This window comes from Balaenoptera acutorostrata, chromosome 15, assembly GCF_949987535.1.
Source record: "Balaenoptera acutorostrata chromosome 15, mBalAcu1.1, whole genome shotgun sequence".
NCBI classification, from domain to species: domain Eukaryota; kingdom Metazoa; phylum Chordata; class Mammalia; order Artiodactyla; family Balaenopteridae; genus Balaenoptera; species Balaenoptera acutorostrata.
The window spans coordinates 35075948-35097723 of NC_080078.1; the positions used below are offsets into that span (position 1 = coordinate 35075948).

A 21776-nucleotide genomic window follows, 5' to 3' on the forward strand; every position below is an offset into this window, starting at 1 on the left:
ATGGCAGAGCAGCCTGTGGTGGCCAGATCGTCTCCTCTTCTGTCCATTAAGTGGGTCCATGCTGTCCCTCTCAAGACGGGGCTTGCCTTAGAGATGCTCCCCAAGAAACATCCTGAGTGGGGAGGGGGGAGGAGGGTTGAGTCCTGATCCTGACTCCACCCCCAGAGCAGTCACAGAACACATTTCCTGGAGGCACCTAAGAGCCCAGTCTCGAGGAAAGGAAGGGTTCCCAAACGCAGAAGATCCGCTATTATTTGTTTTACACACCGGACATCCATGCAACAAATAATTTGGGAGGAAAACAAGTCCAGGGCTTAAAAAGCATTGAAGACCCTGGTGCTAACCCTAGTGGGCTCCACCACAGGGCAGAAACCCAGTCAGACATTCATAACTAGGGGTTCTTTTTCTTAAAGGGCCCCCCAAAATTAAGCTTCAGGTCCCACAAAACATGGTTCTGCCCCTGCCCGGCACATACTAAGTGCTCAACCCACAGTGGCTAACTGACAAGATGGATGCGTTCCATTTTACAGATGAAAAAACTAAGGCTCAAGAACATCGAGTGGTAAGCTCAAGACCATGAGCATGGGAATGAGCTGGGACCCCTACCATATCCTCAGGACCACACCCAGCTGCCTTGTTAAAGCACCACACCAACAGACCATCACTACAGAGATCTGGCCCCACCCATCTCTCATTCCTTTTCTCTGCCAAGCATCCTTTGCAGCTTGTGGACCAAACTCCCATGGCCTCCCTGTCATGTCCCATGAGTCCGTGTGTGTGTTCTCCCTTTTTCTAAATGATAAGGATGCCTTGGAAGGAATGTGTGTTTAATGTAATTTGTGTATTTCCCCATAGCCTCTAGTACCCGGATCTGCATTCAGTAAGCACTCAATAAATGTGTCCTCTTGCTGTTGGTATAGTATAAGTGCAGGGGGTAAGGGTGGAGTGTTGACGACTGGAAAATGAGAGTGTTTCAGAATTACAGAGCAAATGAACAAGGAAATGCTCCATCTATAATCAATATACCTCTGAAGAGCCTTAAAAGAAATCAATGAAGCACACCATCAAAGTCCCAGGGAGGTATAAATCAGCAGCCTGAGAGACAAAAGTGCATCCAAAATCATTTAAAGTGCACCAGAAATCATTTATGTCTGAGTAATTAGAACACATTGGAATGACTCCGTGCCACTGAACTGAAATTGAGCAACATAATGTTTATGAAATCCCCGTGGACTCAGGGAGGAAAACCAGAAAGATGAAAGTTGCGTTGACAATACCCCCACCTGTCTGGAGCCCTCCTCAACAGTCCCCGGGGGACCTGGAGGGTGATGGAGTTTGTTTCTAATCTGTGCCCAAAATGGCTTTTTCCTTCTAGTTTAAAAATGTCTGCAGTCCCAGTTGTTGAAAGAAAAATGCAAGTCCCAGGCTGTGTGTAACAGAACAGGGTCCCCCACCCGATCCCACTTTCCAACCAAGAGGGGTGTTTGATAAGATAGAAAAGACACCTGGGGAGTGTGAGAATACACAAGAGTGTTCCAAGAGAGGTGGCCAGTCTTAGCAAGGAAAAGGCTGGACTTTCTTCTCAGGGCCCCCAAGGGATATAACTCCCTCCCACGTCCCCACGAGGGGAAAACTGAAGGGTGACTGGGACCCTAGAGGGTGGCGGCAAGATAAAAAGTCCAAGGGGACCCCAGATGAGGAGAATGGGAGATGAGAAACATCAGAGAGAGGGACTTCTGAGGCCCACCAGTGAATCCACCCATCAGATGACAGCCGGGGAAAAAAAATGCCACCCTCTTTGAGTAATAAAATAAGGATAAGGCATAGAAGCACGTGCGTATCAAGTACTCTTACAACCCCTCCACTCAGTGATGGACCCCGGCCCCACTAACACGACCCCAGCCTGGCCCCAGCACTGGAAGGCTTCCTTCCGCAAAATGATAGTCTGAACCAGTCCCATGAGCTGGACCTGATATTCTGGGGTCACTATCAGCTCACAGACATCTAGGAATGAAAATTCCTGATTGGGACATGCCTCCCTCATTCTCCCCCTGCCTCCTATTTTTAGACAACTTAACCTCAGCTTCTGGGAGTCCTATTCTGGGCTGTTACCAGGCTCCATCAGCAGCTGGGCAGACATAAAAGCATAAAAGCAAGCAGAAGATCCTGTATGCATGGGGTGGGGTGGGGGTAATGCTGCAGCCCAAGTACAGAAATATCTACTTACTCCCCCTCTGCCAAAAATCCAGAAGGTTATGTTGGGGAATCCATCTTCAACTGTGCGATTGCAAGTGTAGTGCGGGCATATGTGTCAAGACTTTTGAAGCAAGTCCACCTGGATGGCAGGTAGACGTCCTCCTGGAGCCTGAGGAGATGACCACTGTCATGCCAACAGCTGTTTTTCCTTCTGTAGCCTCTGCAATTCTGCCCCCTACTCCAAGTGAGGCCCCTCAAAGGAGCCAGAGGGATCATCACAAAATGCAAATTGGATCACCTCCCACAAAACCTTTCAAGGCTTTCCATTGCTTTGGGATAAAGACCAGTGTCTTCCCATGGCTGGGGAGCCCTGTGTGGGCTGACCCCTGTCCTGTCCATCCCTTTGGCCTCATCTGGGAAACAGCCACCCTGGCAGACCTCTGACAGTTCCTGGAAATAACCATGCCCCTCTGGCCACAGGGCCTTTGCACATACTGCCCTCTGTCTGAAAGTTTCTACTCCCTGCCTTTGTCCTGATCCTGTTCTCCTCCTTCAGAGTTCAGTTCATGAGCTCCCTCCTGGGGGGACCCCAGGTATGCCCACCGTCTGGGCCGGGTTTCATTGTAACAGGCCCTCCCAGGGCAACATCCTCCATCTGTAGACATCCTTTACTGTTTATCTGCTTACTCTGTCTCTCCAACTAGACTGTATGCTTCAGGAGGGCAGGCCTTGGCATGTCTTGGCTGATGACTACAGCCTGAGCAGCTACACAGGGCCTGACACATGGTGGTGCCCAAAACTGGGTAGATGAATGGATGGATGAATGGGTGGATGGATGGATCACTGGTTTTTGTTGACAGTGGTTTCTGAGATTTGTCGTTTTTATCAGCTAAAAGAAGCTGAAGACATCAAAATCCAAAGCAAAGGCTACTGAAGGGTGAGAAAAGCCAAAGTAGGAGCCAAAGAAGGCAAGAGCAATAATGCCGGTGTGGAGGCAAGCGCACCAATTCATTCATTAATTCATTCACTCATTCACTCACTCAGAATGTGTTAGGCTCCTCCAACATGCAGGCACTGGGATGATGCTGGGTTGCAGTGAGCTACTGGGGCCCACCTTGTGGACCAGGGTTTGGTTCCAAGTCATGGGGTCTCACCTGGTTTGGTCACCCACTGGCCTGGGGTAGCCCTGGGTCAACCTTGGCCAAACATCTCCTGATGTGTGACACCTGCCAACCTTCCAGGAGGGTACTGCCCTTTGTCCCCACATGAAGGAAGTATAACCTTGGTGGGCAAAAGCCTGGAGGCTAACCTCCCCTCAGCCTCCAGCAGGCTGACTTCTCTCCAGAGTGGAGCACCCAACATTCACATTCCACTCCCATCTCAGACAAGCGACAACGGAGGACAGAAGTTGGCTGGGAATGGGAGAGACTGATGGCATATTGGAAATTCACATTTTAAAATACTGCTCTCCCTTCTGTAAATGAGATCATATCTACCGATTCGGGTAATGAACCATCTAACTTAAATTCAAGCCTCAGGCTGGGAGCAAGGGTCCAGACATGGTCCAGCCTGTTCCAGGTGGTCCAGCCCATTTCACAATGCACATCACAGAGCCTCTCCTCTCCCTCCAGTCATTTTATTTCTTAGCAAAATCATTACTGAGAATATTGAACTACCTTACAGAGACATATTTACTTCCCTTATCTTCCCTCTGTCTCTCTTGATTAAAAGCTATGTGTGATATTTGTAGTTACCAAACATCAATATTTGGCATGGATTTGCTGGATGGAGATGGTGGAAAGAAAGGAATCTGACCATTTCTATAAAGGGGAAAACCTTGAGCAAACAGACTGCATTTCTTATCAGGGGCACTAAAGAGGAGAGACTCATTTCAGAAGTGACCAGCCGGACTGCACCCCAGCAGGCTTCATGACACCAATGATCAGGACTCAAAATTAGATTCCAGATTTCATCCGGAAGGCCAGCTACCTTCAGAGGGCAGGGGAAGGGGGTGAGAATTATGCAGCCTGCCTGACAACTATTAGAGCTGGCTGAGATTGCAGCCCTCTTCCCCAAAAGCTAAGTCCAGCAATTAAAGTGGGCAGAGCTAAAAATAACAGCAACAATAATAATAATATGAGTTAACCCTTCCCTGGTGCCCGCCCCTAAGGCTTTACCTATATTAATTCACTTAATCCTCACAACAACCTGATTTATCAACTCCAGACATGGAGTGTGGTGCAGAGAGGTCCAGCCGCTTGCCCAGTCTTACATCTGGAGTTAGTGGCAGAGCTAGAAGTCAGTGCCTGCAGCCTGGCTCCCGAGTCTGCGCACGTAACCATTCCGCCATCCTGCCCTCTGTCTCGCAGCCATTCCTGGACCCCAGCATCTCCATGGCAGAGCACAGTTGCCCAGAATCCATAGTACACGATGCTGGTTTAAGAGCTCCTGCTGTTCTGGAAGCAGAGTCCTTGCTTTAAGCCCCCCACCATCACTGACTCCCTGAATGGCCTTCACCAAGTCAGCAGAGACTCAGTGTGTCCCTCTGTGAATCGAGGGGGATAATGACCACATCTGCCACTCTGGGGCATTATGACGAATCACAACATACTCTTTCAAAGGGCTTAGCAGGCAAGCGGATTCATGTTCATTGACAGTGGGAATGGTCATTTGTACAACTGCTTCGGAAAAGTTTGGGGTAGTATCCACTAAAACTAAACATGTATCTATTCTGCGACCAAATATACCCTGTGGTGGATTCCCAAGAGAAATGGGTGTATATGTCCATCAAACAGCAGGTACACGAGTGTGCAGAGCCCCAGACCGAGAACAACTGCTCGTCAGTGGGAGAGTGAATGAAATAATTACGGTATAAGCAAATGATGAAGTACTACTCAACAATTTTACAGAGAACAACTACTGATACATGCAATAACGTCGCTGAATCTCCCAGCGATGATCTTGAAGGAAAGAAGGTATATGCATATATACTGCAGGGGTCCATTTATATGAAGTTCACAAATGAGCAAAATCAACCTTTGGTGATAAAAATCAGGAGGATAGCTGGTGAGAGGTAGTCCTGACTTGGACGAGGCACAAGGGAGCCTTTGGGGGTGCCCTGAATCAGTAAAACTGATTCTGCCACTCACTCATTCAATTCAGCAGCAAGCATTTATTGAGCGCCCACTGTATTTTAGACCCTCCCTCAGGAGGTGGGGAGAAAGCTCGTTCCCAACCAGAAGTGTGACGCTCGCACTGGAAACCTATCAGGATCCCTGTGTCTCCAGGGGACACAGCCATCCTCAGGGATTTGGGAACATCACCGAAGAGATTCCCCCCTTTTATCTGGCAGCAAGCGGTGGAGAGAAATGGCATGGCTGCTCATCAGAGCAGCAGACCTCTGCACTCGCTGTGCCCGAGGTCGTGAGCACCACTTAGCATTTCATCCTGGCAAGCCTGGCTTGCTTTCATCAGAACCACGTGGCCAAAATCATGTGCGACATTCTGAAGGGAAAGAATTTAAGCCTCCATGTCTCACTGCCCCGAGCATCAGCTTTGTCCTTCCGCTCTTAATGCTGTTATCTCATCCTCACACTTGGTGTGCTGCCGAGCAGACGCTATGGAAAGGCATATTAGCTATGAGAAGCAGAGCGTGCCTGGAAGCCTGGGTGTCAAGCCGGTGACACCTCTGCCCCGGAGGCCAGCTCCGGTGGGGTGCAGGAGGGAAGAATGCCTGAGGAGGACCAAGGCTTCCTCCAGGTCCGCGGCTCCCAAGCCAGGTCCCAGGGAGCTCTTTCTAAGATGCAAATCGGATCAAGACAATCATGAGCTTAAAACTCTCCAGGGACCCCACAACAACCACATCAAAAACCCAACTCCTTGCCCACCGTGGAGCACGGGGGTGTGCCCGCCCCTCCTGTTCATCTCCAACAGCCCCTCCTCCAGAACCTAAGCCAGACTGAAGCCCAAGCCCACGCTGCCCCTCTGTGTCACCTCTGCCAGGAAGCCTTCTCTGACTGCCTATTTGTGCCACTACCAAATTTTGTATTCTGCCTCCACTGAGGAGCAATCAGATCGTGCCTCCATTATGGGTTTCTTTGTGTTCATTGTTGCCTTCCCTCATAGACTGCAAGCCCTTGGAAGGCAGGGTCTGGGTCTCTTTCATCTTTGTACCTTCGGACTCTTAGCACCGACTGCAACAGAGTTTGTTTAAGGGGAGGGGAGGGGAGTGGAGGAAGGGATAGATGATGAGAAGGGGAGGTAAGCAAGAGAGCAGGTGAGGAAGGAAGGGGGAGTGGAGGGCGGAGGGCATCTAGTGGATGGAGAAACTCAGTGCAGCCAGAGAGACTTAGGAAGAATTTGGGGGCAAGGTTTTTCTGATGGATCTTGATGGACGGTGAGGAATCCGGACAGTTAGATTTGGCGGTGGGGGTGACCTCGAGCAGAGGGGATAAACTGAGCCAGGGTCCACAGTCAGGGAAGATGGCGCATGGAGACAGGAGGACCCAGGCTGGAGGAGTGGCAGGATGGGGCCCAAGCCCAACTTGGAATTGGAGGAGTTTATACTGTATTCACACATCCCATGGAGCTACTGAAACATGATGAAAAGGAGAGAATCCTGGTCAAACAAGTGAGGCTGACCAGTTGGAGAGGGAAGAGCTGGAAGTGGAGGACTGGTTAGAGCTGGTTATAAAATCCAGACGCAATGTAAGGAAGGCATGGACCAGAGCAGTGGGCCCAGTAGGGATGTACTGAGGGGAGAATGGATAAGCTTTGCTGACTTCAGATGGGGAGTAAGAGAGGGAAATGCCAAGGATGCCAGGGGACAGGAGGGTAGCAATGCCTTTGAATGTACAGGAAGAGAACCAACAGGGGAGGCAGACAGCCAGGCAGCTCCAAGTCGGCTGCTGTGAGTCTCCAGGAGCCACCTGGCATTGTCATGGCACCTGTGCTGCCACTCCCCCCTAATTGCCAGTCATTATAATCGAAGGTGCCACTCCTTTCTGCTGAGGACAGGAGTGGCCTTAGCTCCACGCCCATTGACTGGCATCTATAAATGGGGTGTTACCTGTCTCCCATACCTGGGCACAGGCACCACAACGGGGGATCAGGGGGTGGAGAGCTGAAAGAGCCTGGTGGACCCACACTTTACAGATGAGCTGGTCGCAGAACCGGGGATGAAATCCAGCACCAAAGCTCTTTCTTGTATGTCCTGCTGCCTCTTGGAATGTAAAACAGGGCACAGGCCTGTTAGCACTAACAGTAACTATGAACCAGAGAAGAAATGACCAACTAACGTGCCTCACGAAGAAACTGGCTCCTTTTCTTTCTTTCTTCTAGAATCTGGCGTCAAACCTTGGTCAACTCCCAGCAGAATAAAGGCTGGGCAAGCGGGTATGGGTGTAAAAGGGAATGGGATCACGTTTTCTTCCCAGAGCTTCACATCCATCCCTCTAAACAACACAGATCACTTTTGCTAAATTCCAAAAGGTGGCAGCATTCCATTAAATATTCATTTGCTGCTGAGGCTGCAGCAGGGAGCCTCCCACATAATTAACATGGGGAGGAAGTTAAGGCACCCAGATGGCTAGATGGCAGAGGTCAGGATGCCTGGAGGGTCCAGCACTCATGGGGGACTGTGAGCCCTCTCCTGGGGGAGGAAGGGAGGATACTGGACGGAAAGACCCTGCACCCCAAGACAAGGAGAACTTTAGACTCATCTTAGGACTCTCATAGCACAGAATCAGTGGTGGTCAGACCCCAGGGTTGCCCCCTGTTCACACCACTTATAATCCCCTCCACTAGAGTGTGGGCAGGACCTGTGACTTGCTTCTAATCAACAGCAAAGGTGATGGGATACCACTCGCATGATTCCGTTAGGATGTATAGACCTAAGGCTCCAATTTGCTAGTGTGCCCTACAGAGACTCTCCCACTTGCCATGAGCAGGGAGCTGCCCATGAGAGGGCCAGGTGGTGAGGAACTGAGGGCTGCCTCTAGGAGCAGAGGTCCACCGCCCTCCATCCACAAGGGACAGAATTCTCCCAACAACAGTGAGACCCCAGCCCTGGCTGACACCTTGATTGCAGCCTCATGAGACCCTAAGCAGAGGACCCAGCCACACCAGGCCTGGGCCTTGGACACATGTTAACTGTGAGATAATAAACAGATGTTTTAAGCTGTTAAGTTTCTGGTGATTTTTTATGTAACAAAAGAAAGTGAATACAGTATATATCTGTTACAGAAATGTATAGGAGTTATGAAAGATGGCTCTGGAATGAGGCAAAACAAAGTAGAAATTTGGATTCTGCTACTTAACTGCATTATGTCTCCAGGATAATCGAGAAAGAGAGAAAAATGCGAGCAGAATGTTATTTGTGCTCAGCAGTGTCACCTCCATCTGCTTTAGGAGGCATTCACTCCAGAGCAAACCCCCAAATTGAGTGTGGATCTGTCTCATTTCCTAAGCGACTCTCACCACATGACCGTTTGACTGCAGTGACCCCAATGTTTAAAGACAGGCATATGCCAGGCATCCAGTGTGATGACCTCAACACAGGCACTTCACCTAGTGCCTAAGCAAAGACTCCGGTCTGTTCTACTGTTCGAGGAAAGCATGGCTGTCTCAGATGTGTGGAGGGGCAGAAAGACTGGTCTCAGCCTGACATCCTCCTATGGGATCTTTAGCAGGTAACTTTGACCAGGTGTGATTTTTGCCTTACTTGCTGACTCTGGACTCAACCCCACATCTAAGATGTTCCCAGAAATGCTCCCTGAACCACCAAACAGAACCAGGTGGCCTTATGCTCAGTTCAGGAAACAGCCCAATCTAGGTTCAAATTCCAGATCCAATACCCATTAGCTGTAAGACTCAGTAAGTCACTCTCTGCTGAGCCTCAGTTTCCTCACCTGTGAAATGGGGTTAGGGATAGTTCCTCCCTCACTGGGCTGCTCCAGGGATAGATGAGATAATACATTTGAAATACCGAGCACAATGCCAGGTACTTCCTAGGTGCCTAATAATGCTAGCGATCATTATTATTTCCTTATTCTGGGTGCAAGTGAGTGGCATCTAATGTGTCCAGGAAAGGCCCTTTCTGGAAGACAGCACCAAAGTGGAAAGCTGGGGTCAGCAATTGCAGAGCTGGCTAGCACCACAGGGCAGTGAGTGGAAAGGTGCCAGGGCCGGAGGCATCCTGCCTCCTGGGGCAGTCAAAGACGAAAAAGTCTGTCTTTGGGCCCTGGTTCAGTCTGGTAAACCTCATTTTCACCCCTCCAAGGGGAATGCAGCATTTCTATGACAACTGAGAATGAAACTTTACTAAAATGCCATCAGCTGTCCTGGAAATCTCCCTTAACAGCCCAGAACTCACTGCTTAATTTCAAAAATAGTCATTATCAATATTATTATTATTATTTCTACTATCAAGGAAAACAATCGCTTAATGTAAAAAAAAAAGAAATAAAATCTGAAGAGTCAAAAAAAGTGCAAAAACCACCATTTAGTTGAATTTCCCATCTGCCTTTCTGACATCTCTCTCTGCTTTTCAGAGAAAATTAATATATGAATATGATTGCACATAATTGGAATCATATGATATATGCTGTATTTCTCACTCCACAATATGTCATGAGCATCTTTCCAAGTCAATAAATATAAATCCTCACCATGAAATCCTAGCAGCAGCTTAGAATTAGACTTTATGGATGCACATAATTTACTTAAATAATTCCTTATTGGTGGATATTGAAGGTATATCTTTTTATTATTATTTTTGCTAATACAATCATCCCTCAACAAATACACAAACACAGCTTCTCACACTCGTATAGTCATCCCCAAGGTGTAAATTCCTAGAAAGGTGATTACTTGGATCAAAGAGTGAACACATTTTGCACATTGAGACATGTGAGATAAACTGCCACCCAGAATGGTTGGTTCACCATATGCTGCCACCAATGGAGGTCACACAAATGACTGCTGCTACCTATGACATGTTGGGTTGGGAGGCTGACCTGTGGATTCCAGCCAGAAGGACCCAGACCAGGGTACTGTTAAGGTCAAATTGGGGAAGGACGGGAGGGTTAGGGTCTTCTGATGTTCACAGCTTGAATCTCAGGAAACCTCTAAAAGTCTGCAGCCTCCAGGGGGAATCAAGCAGGATAGTATCTTTGCTTCCAGTAAAAAGAACCCGTCAGACTTCATGAGGTGAGGTTGGTGGTTGGGGAATCCCTAACCCAACCCAAGAAAGCAGAAAATCCAGGGGGTGGTCTTCTAAGCTCATGGAAAATGGAGATCTCAGCCACCACTGGTCTTACTGTGAACAGTGAGCATAGGAGGTGGAGAGTTTTCTCCACTCTTTTCCAACTACTTTCTCCTTAAAAGCTTCTGCACTGCACCCCCAACTGCAAGACTCTTTGGTGAGTCACTTTCCTGCTTCAGGCTTCATTTTCCCATCTGCTAAATGTGTTTAGGATCTTTATGTTTTCTTTTCATAGACTTGGTGTGGGGTTACAAGAATCCTGTGTGCAACCATAAGATGTGGTTATTTTAAGATTATGAAAAGTGTGGTAGCCAACCTCCAAAGTGGCCCCCAGTAATACATCAGAGGTGACAGCATGTGACTCCCAAGGACAGGTCACAAAAGGCATCGTGGCTTCTGCCTTGCTCTCTCTCAGATTTCTCACCCTGGGGGAATCCACCAGCCATGTGATAAGGACACCCAAGCAGCGTTATGGAGACGTCCACACGGGGGAACTGAGGCCAGCTGACAGTAATGATCTAAGCCATCTTGGAAGTGGATCCTCTAGCCTCAGTCAGGCCTTCAGATGATGGCAGCCCCAGCTCATGAGAAACCATGAGCCAGAACCACCCATCAAAGCCAGATTCCTGACCCACAGGTACTGTGAGATCATAAATGTTTGTCCTTGTACCTGGACTGAGGCCCTGGGTTATTTTTTTATGTGGCAAGAGGTAACTAACACACTTTCCTGCTCCATTAACCATCTTCGCATCCACAAGATGGGGAGACAATTTCACAAACTTGGGGTGAAGCCAGAAGACTGTGCCCCAGTGATGGAGTGGGTCAGAGGGTGGATCCAGGCTCTGTGCTCTGGGGTACATTTACTGCACTTGAGTTTTGGTTTCCTCATCTGTACAATGAAGACAGAGACAGCACTTACCTTACGGGGTTGGTGAGCGGACTTAGCGAGAACAAAGAAGAAATGACTGGTCAACTGCAACGTTGAAAGTCAGTTGTGTGGTTGCCATTTCTTATCATCTTTCCTCCTCTTCCTCTTCCTCTCAGCATCTCAGATAAATTCTTCTTTCAGGTGATCCAGCAATGAGGTTTATTATAAAAAAATCCAACCTCAAAAGTCTTTTAGGGGGAATAGACAAAGGCCAAAAGGTGGGACCTTGGAGAGTCCAGCTTTGTACAAAGTATCAGCATGATTGGGGCATAAGAGGGAAGCATTCCAAATCAGAGCACACACACGGACACTGCCCAGAGCCATGCAAACATCTCTGATAAAAGAATCTATTCTCAGCCATTCACTTATCACTACCACAATGTCTTGCCATAATCTGCATTGTTATTCCTTCCATACTCTTATTTCCTGTACTATTTTTTTTCTTTAAGTCAACTCACCTTTTTCTCACTTAAATATTTTCAAAAGATATTTCAGATCACTACCATAAATAGAAAGCCAGTATCACTTGCTATAAAGAGAAGATCATCATAAAACCAAATAATAATGATCAATACAAAACAACAACAACAAAAGTCCGTGTGACCCTTGAAATCATCTCAGGGTCCCCACCAGTACACAAGCAGACCGCACTTGGGGAATGCACCACACAGTTAAACATCCTGGAGAGGCTGGGCAGGAGTGATTTGGGGACAGTAAGTGCAGGGAGCATCTCTGCCGCTGTACACCTGGATGTCAGCTGGGGGGTGCACAGGGTCCACATCTGGCACCATCCACAGTCACACGCCCTCAAGACCCAAGTCCACCGCCACCATGTGGGGCCCCAAAGCGCTCAGTTAGCATCCCTATCTTTACCGTGGGGACAAGCAAATGACGTTAAACTTCCTTCCTACTTTCCCAGCACCGTGGGGTCCATCCTCACATCAAGAAGTAAAGAGATTAGCCTGTGGCCCCTCCCCCAGTCGCTGCTCCTCTAGATGCTCCCCAGTGGACCTGGCCCTCCTCAGAGGGAGGTCCTCATCTTTCACATCATGTACCGCAGCTGAGACTCTGGCCCCAGGTGTTTCCTAATAGAAATTCTGCGAGTTCCTGGGAACCTTTATTCCCTCAAACCCAGTTACTTCTCCAGCAAGATCAGTTTCAGGTAAAAACCACTCCCGGTGATTGATGACAGCGACCAAGGAGGCGAAAAAGGATGCAAAAGCAGTTTCAAACTCTAATCTGTTCAGCAAAGTGCTTCTACTTACTGAGTCTTGTGGACTGTTCTTGGCACTGGAGAGGAGGGCTGAATTTTCAGATGTGTAGTCCTGTCAAAAACAGAGACAAAAATAGGTTGGGGGGCCAGGTTGAGGAACAAAATTCTGATTTGGAGTAACCCAGTTTAGCATGATACCTGAGTCCTTCACCACACTGAGCCACCGAGGCACTCGCCCCACCCCCTCTGTCCCCCCTCTCCTGGAGGGGGTCTACAGCCAAGCTGCCCCATACAGCAGCCACTAGCCACATATGGTTATTCTGAACTGAAATGTGCTGGAAGTACAAATTACCCACTGGATTTTGAGACACCAACGAGAAAAAAAAAGAAATGTAAAATATCCTATGAATATTAATATCTCATTAATATTTTTATATCAATTACATGTTAGAATGATAATATTTAATAATACATAAAATAAAGCACATTAGTATATTTAAATATATAAATATATTATGAACATTTAAAATAAAATATATTGTTACAATTAATTTCATCTGTTTCTTTTTACTTTTTAATGTGGCTACTAGAAACATTTAAATCGCATACGTGGCTCTCATGACATCTCTGTTAGGCAGTGCTGGTCTAGATTTTTCTGAGTGTGGACACTCCATCCTAGCCTGAGGATACAGGTGGTCCCGCGAGACCCACACCCAGTCGCTCTGTTCCTTTCCACTGTTTCACGCCGGTGACAGCTCATGTTTATGGAGCACCTGGGATGCTGTGTGCTTAGTGATCTTCAAGCATTTTCTTCTTTAACCCTCACAAGGATATAAGAAGGAGGTTTTGATCTCAGCCCCATTTTACAGGTGGAGAAGCACAGAGAGGCTGAGAACTCATCCAAAGTAACTCAGCAGGGATGCCACAGAGCCAGGGCTTGAACCACGGTGTTAATGGTTGGGTGTTGATTTAATCACTGTGGTCACATTCTCCCCCTGATGCCTTTATCCACTTCTCCGTGATGCTCACCAAATGGGAGCCTGCCATAGCCAGTCACCATCCAAGTCTGGGTAACAGGTCCCCCAGAAGATGCCAGCAGTGCCTGAAGCTCCAAATTTTCATTTAAGTCATCGGGGGTTTACCTCAAGTCACGCCTTAAACCTCCTGGGCAGAGAGAGGAGCGTGTGTATCTGTGGGGGTGTGTGTGTGTGTGTGTGCACGTGTGTTCATGCACGGAAGAGATCAAAATATAGACTGAGACACAGAGATCAGAAGAGACAGAGAGAAGGAACGGACCAGCCACAGTTCTTCACACCCACCCACACAGTCCTGAGAGCGCCGCTTCTGTAAATGGTTCTGAACTTGCAAGGAGAAGACAGACACTACTTCTCATTTCCCTTTTTGCAGTTTTCCCATAGTCAATGGTCACAGAAAAAGCTGACAACAGAAAATCAAACTTGTGTTTGCACCTCTCCTCCCTCTACACAGAGATTGGCCCTCATGCCACCCCCCAGGTTACAAAAATGAATTAATGAATTAAGGAAAGAAGGAAGGGAGGGAGGGATGGACTTAAATCATAGGCCCCCATCCAGCAACCGCCCAAAGCAGCAGCCTGAAGAGGAGACAAGGGGGAGGATGTTGCCGAAGGGGTGATGTTTCTGACGGATACACTGATTCTCCTTTGACAGGTGTCCTTTGGCCTGAGAATGGCTGGTTTTGGTTGCTTCCTTCTTGGGCTTGTTTTATAAATGAGCCAACTAAAAGCCATGCTTGAGTGATGAGTTCAGCCCAACGGCAGATGTCAACCATCAGACAAGATCCGAGTGTAACAGATCCCCTGGGACCCCTGTCTCCTGTGCCATCCCTGCAGCCACAGCTGTGCAAGGTGACCCATCCCTCTGCCCACTTCTCGCTAGTCTAGGGATGCACAGCTGCCCAAGCAGCACCAGTCACAGGCTCTCTCTCAGGAACAGGAACCAAGATGGAAACGGTCACTGGGCCAGGGGTCCAAGGCACTTTCATTCAAAGCCAGTGGGTTCATGGCAACCACTAGCTCTGGAAAGATGAACTTGGGGTTAAGACAAAATTAAGAGCCTTCCAGAGGAAGCAGGTTGTAAAAGAAGGGGAGAGAAACACCAGGTGAGCTGTCCCTCTCACAGGGGCCAGCATCCCTGGGCCTGGAACGAGACAACTTACTTATACCCAAGTATGATCAAGTATGATTTTACTGGGAGCCTCAGCACCCAAGGAACTCCTATCCAGCTGCCCCTGTAGAGCCTCTCCCTTCTCTCTGCCCCATCCTCATTTCCCACTCTCTTCCACCAGCCGGGGGCCTACCCTCCCCACATGCCTGAGCCTGGGGTCCCAGAGGCCCGGGCTCTACTCAGCTGACTCCCCCTCACTGTGCCCTACTTCCTTCTCAGGTCAATTAGCAGGAGCAGAGGAGTCTTCACCCCAAGGAGATGGAGGTGGTACCAACTCAATCTGCCATCCTCCGAAGACTCCTTCTGCCCTGCCCACCTCTTACAGACCTTCTCACATCTGTAATGGTTCACGCTCCTGCCCACACTGGCAGCCCCCACCCTGCTTAGCACAGTCCCTGTGTGATCCTGGGCAAAGCAGCTGGCTGTGCACCAAGCCCCTGTGTCCCTGTCTCCCTCCTTACCTTGAAAACAGTGAGAAGCACAGACATAGGTTCTACGCCAGATTGGAGAGACAGAGACGAGATAAGAGATGTTGTCTCTCAAAGAGAGGGGGAGGCAGCAGCTGTCTGACACTGTTCTCGTTCCCAGAAAGCCTCGCTCGTCTCTCTCAGTCCTTAGTACAAACATCCACAGCTTCCAACTCAAGCTGGTCCATCCTTGTGTGATTTTTCAGAAGGAGAGAGAAGATCTGACTGCCTCCCCTTCGTGGGTCACAGACCAGCCCCTAAACTGGTTGTCTCCCTGGGTGTCGCCCCCTTTCTTCCCTTTGCCCCGAGTGCAGCTGCCCCCTTCCCTGGGCCTCACCCCCTCCTTGGAAGTCTAGTACTCTGCCCTTGGAATTATTGCCGTTTTGTGACTCGGTTTACAGCTTTCAGAAGCTTGGGTACAAATCACCAGCAGTGGGGACTGAGCCAGTTTAAACAATGACCAAGGCAGAGAGCCTGTGGGACCATGAAGCATCACCCTCTCAGGGATTTGGCATGAATTGGTGTGACTGAACTGCCTGGAGAGCAGTGGTGGGCAGCGTTAGAATGTGACATTCCCTGCACAAAAATGAACTTTAAAGGGTTTATCCTTCAGGTTAACAGAAGGCCAAGACCATGACTAGTTAAAGCCTCCTGAGTAATGGACAGAAGGTGAGGGGTCGGGGCCACGGGGGGGTCCCAGGGATGGAGCCAGTAAAGACCTGCAGGGATCCCGGCTGTGAAAGACAGGTGGGGTCAGCTCTCCAAATGTCTGCTACCCTGTCTCATTACACCCTAAAACACCCTGACCACGATTGCTCCTTGAAAAGTCTGGATGCCGAGAGAAACAGGGTGGGTTGAGGAGCCTGTGAGGCCAGATCATGGCCCCTAGGTGATCCCAGACAACACACATTTTCACCACCCCACAAAGACTGCATTTTCCAAAGCAAAAAAATCAAAATAACACCTTAATTTGTGGACAAATTAAAGGACATAACGTACTCAATCCAATCATGTAGGTTTTTATCAACTCAGAGTGGTGAACACCTTTCTCATTACAACCCAAAACCCATAAAATTTAAAACTCTGAACAAAATAGTTTTATGCATGAAAAATAATACCATAAAATAAAAGACAACAAGTGATAATATGAAAAAATTATAACTCAAAGGAAAAAACAAGCAAAGGAGATGTACAGCCAATTCACAAAGGATGTGGTGGTACAAATGTCTGTCACTGACATTATGAAATCCTTGACTTCACACATAATAAACAAAATGCAAATTAGGATGATGTATCATTTGTTTTACTGAGATTAGAAAAGATAAAATTTCGATAAAGTATCAAGCTCGTAAGAGTGTAGAGCAACAGGTATTCTTATACATAGTAGAATTACACATCAGGCAAAACTTTAAAAGTTGGTAATATTTAAACCAGCAATCCCATGTCTTGGAATCTCTGCTATAGAATGGCTGCACTTGTGGGAAATGCCCAAGGCCAAGGATATTCGTTGAAGCAATTTTTTGTAATTACAAAGTATTGAGAGCAACATAAATTTCCATTATTCAGAGACCAAGTAACTAAGTTATGGTGCATCCAGACACCCCCAGTAAAGATAATGAGGTAGCTCAATACAGAATGATAGGGAAAAACAGTAAAATGCAGAGAGGTATGTATAGCATGCCACAATCTGTTCCCTGTTTTAAGAATATATGCATATGTATCACATGCATTGAAATCTCCAGAAGATAGATAAGAAACTGGCTTAAAAACAAAACAAAACAAAAAAAAAAAAACGCTGATTGTGGAGAGAGGAACTAGTTGGCTGAGCAGGATGGAATAGGAGAGAAACTAATTTTATTCTTCTGACTCTTGAATTGTGTGCTCTGGCATGTATTATCAATTAGGATTTTTTTTTTTTTTACTTTAAAATTTTAATTTTATTTTGAAAAGAAAATAATTTAAGGGAATAGCATGCAGCAATACTATCAGAGCCCTTTGGGTAGGGAGTCATTTCTAACATTTTCTGAAAAGTAATTTAGCTTGCATGATGTGTCGAATGATCTGGGGTCATTTTGGAGGACAACAGCCCTGTCAGTGTGGTCTGAAGACAGGAATGTTGGCGTTGGGGGGGATAGTTTAAAGGTTTTTTTAACCAGGAAATTCAAGTATGTGGCACACAAGCTACACCTCCCCATCCTGTTCCCAGGGCAAGCAGTACTAATCGAGTGCTGCATTTTCTTGCTGAGCCCAGATGCAGTCTCAGAATCCAACCCAACACACTCAGAAATGCTACCCCATCCATGCACACTGCCACGCCGGCTGGAATCAAACTCCATCCCTGGTAGGGCAGCCATAGGGCGAAGCCAGAAACCTGGAAGCAGGGTCTCTGCTCACATGGTTCCTCAGCAACCCAACCTGGGCCTGGGCGCAAGGTTTTGTCACCAGCCTCTCAGCGCCCCGGTTCCCCCACAGGTGGGAGCGAGGCAGCCAGCTTCCCAAGGCCCATCTTCTGAAAACGTCATCTGGGCCCCACCTGCCATCCCTGAATCAAACCGCCAGAGCCCTTCTGAGTAAACGCTGGTTAACCTTCAGTAAGGAACTCGGGCTCCCTCGTTTCCCCCAACTTAGAAAATTCCGTGTAAATGTCAGATTAAGCCCTTCAGGCCTCTGCTTTTAAAATGAGAGATAAAATTTAGCTCCCTATTCCCAGATGTTAAAATCTCTGCTTCTCCCCAGGGCAAAGAAATCAATGTGAGTAAGCTTCGTATTTTTTTCCCTTGGAACACAACCACTTCCAGCAATTTATTTGACTGGCTATGCCTTCTATTACCATGTAAATTGTTTCAGACTGCAGGAAAAAAAAAAAGTATTAATCTCCTCTCAGTAAGTCATAAAATAAAGAAATCAATTTCAAGGTCAATTTAGCCCAAATAACACCTGCTGCCCTTTTTTGTAACCTGCAAACTCCTATGAAATGCTAGGCTGTTGTCCAAGGCATCAATATGCAGCTATGGAAAACTGGGTTTCACATCCCAGCAGCGCCAGGCGAGACCCTGGCCTCGTGGCCCAATGGTGCTGAGGGTGAATTTGGGAAGCATAGGGTCAACAGGACTCAGATAAACTATCCTCTGCAGGTCAGGGCAGAGGTGTGGAAGGAGGGCTGCAAAGGGGGTCAGGTAAAGTTGAGTTCCAGGAGGGAATCTGGCTGACCTGCTGTGTGACTCTGGGAAAGTCATTTAACCTCTCTGAGCTTCTGAATCTATATCTGTAAAATTACTTTTTAAAAACCTGAAAATAAAATGAGGGCTAGGTCATCTTATGGGACCCATCAACCCAGTCCACTGCGGACTTTATCAAAGGTTAGATACCCAGGGTTTTGTAGTTACCCTTCATCAAGAGACACAGTAGCATAGCAATTAATGAAACAGGCTCTGGAGTGTGACTGCTGGCATCCAAACTGTCCCAATTTCATTTGTGAGCTACTTGATTTTGGACAAGATACTTAATTATTAGGCCCTGAGTTTCTTCATCTGGAAGTTGGGAATAACGACGTTACCCATTTCTAGAAAGAGAGAACTACCACACTTGTATCGTGGAGGAGAAAACTGGACTCAGGGTGTTGAGACTTGCCCAAGGTCACCCAACGTAGGAGAGCAGCTCAGGTCTGAACCCTGGAACCCCTGCCCCAGGCCATCATGCCTCTTACATCCTGGCCCTGGAACACTGCCTCTTGGTTTACCTGGCCCCGTGGTGGATGAGGCACCAAATAAACCCCAGAACCTCAGGCAGGTGGTTGGAGCCCCCATAATTCTTTCTCTTGAAAACCCTGCGGGTGAACAAGGCTTCTCCATGGCACACGCCCATTCCCTCCACCACCCCGAAACCCCTCTCGTGAAGAGGTCACAGAATGGGGTCAGCAGCTTCCCATGGCTGGTCCAGAACCCAGGAGATGGGTAAGCCCATCGCTGGGACGTGTCCCAACAGGTTTCTTCCCACCCAGGTCCTGACCTTACCTCACCCACAGCCTCACATGGGATTCAGTTTTCAGCTACATCTAGGTGCCCCCAGGAGCCAGGATAGCCAAGAGGCACCAAACCATCCTCTCTTTGTTTCTGTATAAGCCAGCCCCATATTCCCACCTGCCCATCCAATCAGCTCCCAAGCCATACCACAGAAATGTTTCCACCTGTGGGAAACCTGTCTCACTATGGCAACCCCAATGCTCATGCCTGAACTCAGATCACGTTCACTGCAGTGGCTCCAACTAAGTAGGGCCTCCCTGACTCCACTTTCCCCTACCGTCCATTCTCCACGCCAGAGGGATTGTCTTCAAGTGTAAATCGGTTTGTGTCACTCCCACTTAAACACCCTTCAAGTCTCCTCCGCCCACCCCCCGGCCAGGGTCACGGGAACACTGCACAGTGTTGCTCATCGTTTACATGGGGACGCATCAAGGTCTGTCTCCTTAACAGGTCACTCCGTCATGGAGACACCGAACAGACCACACATGACAATGCTAGCCCTGGTGCAGCTACAGAAGAAGTGCCGGACCTCCTGGGAAGTAAGGCTAAAGAAACAAAACTCAGTTAACTGAGCATTTACCACGTGCTTCAATATATAATGGCACAGCTAGTTACCTGTTAGAAGCTGGAAGGGGACTTGGGCTCTGTACCACAGATCCCAGCCATTTTCTTTAAAAACCGTTTTATTGAGATATAATTCACATAACATACAATTTGCTCATTTAAAGTGTATGATTCAATGGTTTTTAGTATATTCACAGATACGTGCAACTATCATCACAGTCATTTTTAGAACATTTTCATCATCTCAAAAAGAAACCCTGTACCCTTCAGTTCTCATCTGCTATCGCTCCATCACCCCCAGCCCTTGGCAACCACTGATCTACTTTCTGTCTCTATGGATTTCCCTAATCTGGACTTTCAAATAATGGAATCATACAATATGTGGCCTTTTGTGACTGGCATTGTGTTGTCCAGGTTGATTCAAGTTGTAGCATATATCAGAACTTCGTTCCTTTTTCATGGCTGAAAAATATTCCGTTGTATGGAGAGACCACATTTTGTTTATCTGCTAATCTGCTGATGGACATTTGGGTTGTTTCCACCTTTTGGCTATTATGAGTAATGCTGCTATAAACATTTGTGTACATGCTTTTATGTGGACATATGTTTCAACTCTCTTGGGTATACACCTAGGAGTACAATAGCTGAGTCATATGGTAACTCATATGGCAAAGCATAATGGTCATATGGTTTAATCATCTGAGGAACATTGTTTTCCAAAGCGGCTGCACCATTTTACATTCTCATCAACAGTGTATGAGGCTTCCAATTTCTCCACATTCTCATCAACACTTGTTATTACCTTTGTTTTTGATTATAGCCAACCTAGTGGGTGTGAAGTGGGGTCTCTTTGTGGTTTTGATTTGCACTTGCTTGATGACTGACAATGTTGAACATTTTTTCATATGCTTGTTGGCCATTTGTGTATCTTCCTTGGAGAACTGTCTATTCAGATCCTTTGCCCATTTTTAAATTGGGTTATTGTCTTCATATATTCTAGATACAAGTCCCTTAACAGAGAGATCATTGGCAAATATTTGGGGCTGTCCAGTCACTTCTGAAAAATGTCTTATACTAAAGTAGCCGGGGCTTGTCTGTTACAGGTAAGCAACCAATGGGGCAATGTCACAGCACCTCCTCAGAGCTTTCTGTCCTGGCTCCCTCTGAGGGTTAAGACCTGGACATACATTTTGGAGGCCACTATTCAATGTTTTCAACAGACAAACAGTCCTGTGCCAGGACTTGACCCCACACAAATCAAGCCAGGCTCTCTGGAGGTGAAGTGGGAGCTTCAGTAATTCTTAAATCTCCCCAGATGATGACAATATGCTGCCAGCCTGTGAACTATGGGTCTAAACCCAGAGCAGAGGATTTGGTGGTTCTGGAGGGGCTGTCCTTTGAGGAGTCAAAGTTACCCCATGGGGTGGCAGGACATGTGCAAGTAGCCGTGCCAGATTCCCAGTTGTGAGATTCTGTAGTTCTCATCTACCACAGCAGCTCCTAAACCTCTAACTGCTCTTTCCAGGGAGAAGCAAGTGTGTTGAGACATAGGAGATTCACAAAGAAAAAACCAGCTAAGTGCAGAGCATAGCCATAGACCCCAGACAATGTCTGCAAAGTTAAAAACAAACAAACAAACAGAGCCAAGTGGTGGAAACAACCCAAATGCCCATCAAGGAATGAATGGATAAACAAATGTGGTCCATCCATGCAATGGAATATTATTCAGCCATGAAAAGAAATGAAATTCTGATTCATGCTACAATATGGGTGAATCTTGGAGATATTATACTGAGTGAAATAAGCCAGATACAAAGGCCACATATTGTATGATTCCACTGATAAGAAAATGTCCAGAATAGGTGAATCTATAGAGACAGAAAGTAGACTAGGGGTTCTGAGGGGCTGGGAGGGGAAGG

General features: G+C 47.4%; 1 non-coding gene across 1 annotated transcript in view; it reads right to left on the minus strand.

The window, feature by feature from the left end:
- Positions 1-21776, minus strand: part of LOC114237879 (uncharacterized) — a 570130-nt gene that overhangs the window by 211869 nt on the left and 336485 nt on the right. Inside the window, exon 3 of the transcript XR_009005405.1 lies at positions 12653-12712. This is a non-coding gene — a transcript (uncharacterized LOC114237879). The remainder of the gene's footprint in view (positions 1-12652; positions 12713-21776) is intronic.